This window comes from Nerophis lumbriciformis, linkage group LG03 (genome assembly GCF_033978685.3).
Source record: "Nerophis lumbriciformis linkage group LG03, RoL_Nlum_v2.1, whole genome shotgun sequence".
Classification (NCBI taxonomy): Eukaryota; Metazoa; Chordata; class Actinopteri; order Syngnathiformes; family Syngnathidae; genus Nerophis; species Nerophis lumbriciformis.
In genome coordinates this window covers 23,420,001-23,427,500 of record NC_084550.2, presented here as the reverse complement: position 1 = coordinate 23,427,500, position 7,500 = coordinate 23,420,001, and positions in this window count along the sequence as shown.

The following is a 7,500-nucleotide window of genomic DNA, read 5'->3' as shown; positions in this document are numbered from 1 at the left end:
ACATTATGATACATAATCACCATATATGACAATATTCAGTATATTATATGATACATAATTACCATATATGACAATATTCAATACATTGATACATAATCACCAAAAATGACAATATTCAGTATATTATATGATACATATATGACAATATTCTGTATATTATGACCAGCTGGTATATAATTACATGTACAATAATACACCCATGCAATGTACTCCTGTAATGCACTTTACACTGGAATAGGTCACATTGTACTTTCACTTTCACACTTACACTGACACTTACACTTGGTCCTCAACTCTGCAGCAAGGATTTGAACAGGAACCAAAAAAAGGGGAAGCACATCACCACAATTCTTATTTCCTTTCTGCACTGACTTCCTAATGCTTCTACTGGTAATGGAAATGTTAGTGTTGGTTCTGAAAGATTTGAAAGGGTCTGCTCTGCAGTTCATCAGGACCTCATCCACATTTACATATGTGGTGCCCAAGACCAGACCTAAAACCAGCTGTGAGCAGGTCTTTCCAGATGTAAGACCCCCACACTCCCATGCTTTTAGCTCTCAACATAAAACACACTTTAATTTTCTGGCTTTTGACATGAATGGTGTGGTTTTATTTTATTGCTTTGTCTGAGTCAACTCTTATTTGATTGACTTGTTGTATTGTTTTATTTGGAACCGCTGGACTTGAATGACTTTTTATTCTTTTGAAAATGTGGTGCAGTACCACACATGTCCTATAAAGTAGATTGGATTTGACACATGCTGGTTACGAAGGTCCTGAGTAGTCTTGGGTTCAATCCCGGGCTCGGGATCTTTCTGTGTGGAGTTTGCATGTCCTCCCCGTGACTGCGTGGGTTCCCTCCGGGTACTCCGGCTTCCTCCCACTTCCAAAGACATGCACCTGGGGATAAGTTGATTGGCAACACTAAATTGGCCCTAGTGTGTGGATGTGAGTGTGAATGTTGTCTGTCTATCTGTGTTGGCCCTGCGATAAGGTGGCGACTTGTCCAGGGTGTACCCCGCCTTCCGCCCGATTGTAGCTGAGATAGGCTCCAGCGCCCCCCGCGACCCCAAAGGGGAATAAGCGGTAGAAAATGGATGGATGGATGTTTACATATGAGATCATGGACCTGAAGTTAGACTACTATGGGCAACACACACACACATACATGTCTTGCCAACTTAGTGAGGACCCACGTTTGGTCAGTAGGTTGTGAGGGCCCCCCTTTCCACTATAGCTAGAAGGATGAAACAAAAATATATCTAGCATTAGAGAGTTGCAACCTCACTTCAGAATGCAAAACACACAAAGTAAAAAAAACAATTTTACTTCTGTAGTTGCGAGGACCGACCGCTGTTGCTAGGTAGATTTGACCGTACACACACATAGTAATAAGTTCTGTGAGTTGGCCATTTTTAAAGGACAGCAAAGTACTCAATGAAGGTAACACATCTAAATTGAGAATAAATCATATCCACACACACACACACACACACACACACACACACACACACACACACACACACACACACACATACACATGCTGGTTGTGAGTGTGTGTGTTTGTGTGTGTGTGGATATGATTTATTTTCAATTTAGATGTGTTACCTTCATTCACCTACTCAGTGGCCTAGTGGTTAGAGTGTCCGTCCTGAGATCGGTAGGTTGGGAGTTCAAATCCCGGCCGAGTCATACCAAAGACTATAAAAATGGGACCCATTACCTCCCTGCTTGGCACTCAGCATCAAGGGTTGGAATTGGGGGTTAAATCACCAAAATGATTCCCGGGCGCAGCCACCGCTGCTGCCCACTGCTCCCCTCACCTCCCAGGGGGTGATCAAGGGTGATGGGTCAAATGCAGAGAATAATTTCGCCACACCTAGTGTGTGTGTGACAATCATTGGTACTTTAACTTTAACTTTAACTTTATTGAGTACTTTGCTGTCCTTAAAAATGGCCAACTCACAGAACGTATTACGTATTATATTTTACTTCTGTAGTTGCGAGGACCGACCGCTGTTGCTAGGTAGATTTGACCGTACACACACATAGTAAAACGTTCTGTGAGTTGGCCATTTTTAAGGACAGCAAAGTACTCAATGAAGGTAACACATCTAAGTTGAAAATAGGTCCTCACAACTACAGAAGTAAAATATTTTTTTTAACTTTGTGTGTTTTGCATTCTGAAGTGAGGTTGCAACACTGTAATGCTCGATATATTTTTGTTTCATCCTTCTAGCTATAGTGGAAAGGGGGGTCCTCACAACCTACTGACCAAACGTGGGTACACACTAAGTTGGCAGGGCATGTGTGTGTGTGTGTGTGTGTGTGTGTGTGTGTGTGTGTGTGTGTGTATATGATTTATTTTCAGTTTAGATGTGTTACCTTCATTGAGTACTTTGCTGTCCTTAAAAATGGCCAACTCACAGAACGTATTACTGTGTGTGTGTACGGTCAAATCTACCTAGCAACAGCGGTCGGTCCTCACAACTACAGAAGTAAAATAGTTTTTTTTACTTTGTGTGTTTTGCATTCTGAAGTGAGGTTGCAACTCTCTAATGCTCGATATATTTTTGTTTCATCCTTCTAGCTATAGTGGAAAGGGGGGCCCTCACAACCTACTGACCAAACGTGGGTCCACACAAAGTAGGCAAAACATGTATGTGTGTGTGTATGATTTATTTTCAATTTAGATGTGTTACCTTCATTAAGTACTTTGCTGTCCTTAAAAATGGCCAACTCACAGAACTTATTACTATGTGTGTGTACGGTCAAATCTACCTAGCAACAGCAGTCGGTCCTCACAACTACAGAAGTAAAAAATTTTTTTTTACTTTGTGTGTTTTGCATTCTGAAGTGAGGTTGCAACTCTCTAATGCTCGATATATTTTTGTTTCATCCTTCTAGCTATAGTGGAAAGGGGGGTCCTCACAACCTACTGACCAAACGTGGGTCCCCACAAAGTAGGTAAGACGTGTGTGTGTGTGTGTGTGTGTGTGTGTGTGTGTGTGTGTGTGTGTGTGTGTGTGTGTGTGTGTGTGTGTGTGTGTGTGTGTGTGTGTGTGTGTGTATGATTTATTTTCAGTTTAGATGTGTTACCTTCATTGAGTACTTTGCTGTCCTTAAAAATGGCCAACTCACAGAACTTATTACTGTGTGTGTGTACGGTCAAATCTACCTAGCAACAGCGGTCGGTCCTCACAACTACAGAAGTAAAATAGTTTTTTTTACTTTGTGTGTTTTGCATTCTGAAGTGAGGTTGCAACTCTCTAATGCTCGATATATTTTTGTTTCATCCTTCTAGCTATAGTGGAAAGGGGGGCCCTCACAACCTACTGACCAAACGTGGGTCCTCACAAAGTAGGTAAGACATGAATGTGTGTGTGTGTTTGTGTGTGTGTGTGTGTGTGTGTGTGTGTGTGTGTGTGGATAAGATTTTTTTTTAATTTAGATGTGTTACCTTCATTGAGTACTTTGCTGTCCTTTAAAAATGGCCAACTCACAGAACTTATTACTATGTGTGTGTACGGTCAAATCTACCTAGCAACAGCGGTCGGTCCTCGCAACTACAGAAGTAAAATATTTTTTTTTTACTTTGTGTGTTTTGCATTCTGAAGTGAGGTTGCAACTCTCTAATGCTCAATATATTTTTGTTTCATCCTTCTAGCTATAGTGGAAAGGGGGGCCCTCACAACCTACTGACCAAACGTGGGTCTACACAAGGTAGGTAAGACGTGTGTGTGTGTGTGTGTGTGTGTGTGTGTGTGTGTGTGTGTGTGTGTGTGTGGATATGATTTATTCTCAATTTAGATGTGTTACCTTCATTAAGTACTTTGCTGTCCTTAAAAATGGCCAACTCGCAGAACTTATTACTATGTGTGTGTACGGTCAAATCTACCTAGCAACAGCAGTCGGTCCTCACAACTACAGAAGTAAAAAAAATGTTTTTACTTTGTGTGTTTTGCATTCTGAAGTGAGGTTGCAACTCTCTAATGTTCGATATATTTTTGTTTCATCCTTCTAGCTATAGTGGAAAGGGGGGCCCTCACAACCTACTGACCAAACGTGTGTCCCCACAAAGTAGGTAAGACATGTATGTGTGTGTGTGTGTGTGTGTGTGTGTGTGTGTGTGTGTGTGTGTGTGTGTGTGTGTGTGTGTGTGTGTGTGTGTGTGTGTATATGATTTATTTTCAGTTTAGATGTGTTACCTTCATTGAGTACTTTGCTGTCCTTAAAAATGGCCAACTCACAGAACTTATTACTGTGTGTGTGTACGGTCAAATCTACCTAGCAACAGCGGTCGGTCCTCACAACTACAGAAGTAAAATAGTTTTTTTTACTTTGTGTGTTTTGCATTCTGAAGTGAGGTTGCAACTCTCTAATGCTCGATATATTTTGTTTAATCCTTCTAGCTATCGTGGAAAGGGGGGCCCTCACAACCTACTGACCAAACGTGGGTCCACACAAAGTAGGTAAAACATGTATGTGTGTATGTGTGTGTGTATGATTTATTTTCAATTTAGATGTGTTACCTTCATTAAGTACTTTGCTGTCCTTAAAAATGGCCAACTCACAGAACGTATTACTATGTGTGTGTACGGTCAAATCTACCTAGCAACAGCAGTCGGTCCTCACAACTACAGAAGTAAAATATTTTTTTTTACTTTGTGTGTTTTGCATTCTGAAGTGAGGTTGCAACTCTCTAATGCTCGGTATATTTTTGTTTCATCCTTCTAGCTATAGTGGAAAGGGGGGCCCTCACAACCTACTGACCAAACGTGGGTCCCCACAAAGTAGGTAAGACATGTGTGTGTGTGTGTGTGTGTGTGTGTGTGTGTGTGTGTGCGTGTGTGTGTGTGTGTGTGTGTGTGTGTGTGTGTGTGTGTGTAAATGATTTATTTTCAGTTTAGATGTGTTACCTTCATTGAGTACTTTGCTGTCCTTAAAAATGGCCAACTCACAGAACTTATTACAGTGTGTGTGTACGGTCAAATCTACCTAGCAATAGCGGTCGGTCCTCACAACTACAGAAGTAAAATAGTTTTTTTTACTTTGTGTGTTTTGCATTCTGAAGTGAGGTTGCAACTCTCTAATGCTCGATATATTTTTGTTTCATCCTTCTAGCTATAGTGAAAAGGGGGGCCCTCACAACCTACTGACCAAACGTGGGTCCACACAAAGTAGGTAAAACATGTATGTGTGTATGTGTGTGTGTGTGTGTGTATGATTTATTTTCAATTTAGATGTGTTACCTTCATTAAGTACTTTGCTGTCCTTTAAAATGGCCAACTCACAGAACTTATTACTATGTGTGTGTACGGTCAAATCTACCTAGCAACAGCGGTCAGTCCTCACAACTACAGAAGTAAAATATTTTTTTTTTACTTTGTGTGTTTTGCATTCTGAAGTGAGGTTGAAACTCTCTAATGCTCGATATATTTTTGTTTCATCCTTCTAGCTATAGTGGAAAGGGGGGCCCTCACAACCTACTGACCAAACGTGGGTCCTCACAAAGTAGGTAAGACATGTATGTGTGTGTGTGTGTGTGTGTGTGTGTGTGTGTGTGTGTGTGTGTGTGTGTGTGTGTGTGTGTGTGTGTGTGTGTACATTTTTTTTTAAATTTTCTTTTTCCGTTGGAAGTGTTTTGTGTTGCAACATGCCCGTGTAGGACAAGTGCTAAATAAATAATGTTTTGAACCACTGATTGAACACAAAAGCCAAAGTATTTCACGCAGCAACACGTCAGCGGCTTTGAAAATGTGACAAAAAACAACATATGTTTCTGCTTTTTAGTCAACAACCTCCTTTGAGACCCAGTTATAAGATTAGATGAGGCCAGAAGTTACCAGAACTTGCCGGGATCCTGTAGAAGAAAAGGGTGTTCCCGGCCCAAAGTATGGCAGTATATGGTAAAAATAAAATACTCTTCCCATTTTTATGACCCCCAAAAGAAAAACAACACATCTGAAGTGCGAATAAATCAAGGAAAAATATTGTCTGACAGGAAGACTTTGCTTTCAGACGGTGTAGTGAGTAACGTTGGCAGGCTGGGAGCGCACGCATTAAATTCCTTTCATTTTTCCAAGAACGAGGTCCATCCCAGAAGATCTGGAACATTCATCACCGCGTCGGTAAGCTCGGCTGAGTCACCTGCTGGCCTTTAGAAGCAGGCCAGGGAGAAAACTACACATCTTTGTCTTTATTTGCTGTTGCACTCGTGAGTACAGTCATTATATATATATATATATATATATATATATATATATATATATATATATATATATATATATATATATATACACTAGGGTTGTACGGTATAGGGGTATTAGTATAATACCGCGATACTAATGAATCATATTCGGTACTATACCACCTCTAAAAAGTACCGGTCCACCCATCCCCAAATAAAGGGAGTTTCTTACAAGTATCATTATCACTGCAGGGTTAGGAATAGCTAAACATGCTTCACGACACACCGTGACTCACCGGCGTCACAATGTAAACAAACGCCATTGGTGGATCTACACCTGTAATGATACCAAGTACAGGGGCGTATCTGGTCGATACTACTATGATTACATCAATATTTTTTAGCATCACAAAATCTTTTTTTGTTTAAAAAAAACAACTTATATTAAGTTTATAAAGTCAGGAAATATGTCCCTGGACACATGAGGACTTAAATTATGACCAATGTATGATCCTGTAACTATTTATCGAATCGATACTTACATGTGTGGTATCATCCAAAACTAATGTAAAGTATCAAAGAAGAGAAGAATTAGTGATTATTACATTTTAACAGAAGTGTAGATAGAACATGTTAAAAGAGAAAGTAAGCAGATGTTAACAGTAAATGAACAAGTAGATTAATAATCATTTTTTACAGCTTGTCCTTAATAATGTTGACAAAATAATAGATAGATAATTAGGAGCTTTTGTTTGTTTACTTACTACTAAAAGACAAGTTGTCTAGCATGTTCACTATTTTATTTAAGGAATAAATTACAATAAGAAACATATTTAATGTATCCTAAAATTTTTTGTTAAAATAAAGCCAATAATGACATTATTTGTGGTCCCCTTTATTTAGAAAAGTACCGAAAAGTATCAAAATAAGTTTGGTACCGGTACCAAAATATTGGTATCGGGACAACACTAATATATACATATATATGTATACATACAGTATATACACACACCTATATATATATATATATATATATATATATATATATATATATATATATATATATATATATATATATATATATATATATATATATATATATATATATATATATATATATATATATATACATACAAGGGTTGTCTCGATACCAATATTTTGATACCGGTACCAAAATTATTTCGGTACTTTGATACTTTTCTAAATAAAGGGGACCACAAAAAATTGCATTATTGGCTTTATTTTAACAAAAAATCTTAGGGTACATTAAACATATGTTTATTATTGTAATTTAGTCATTAAATAAAATA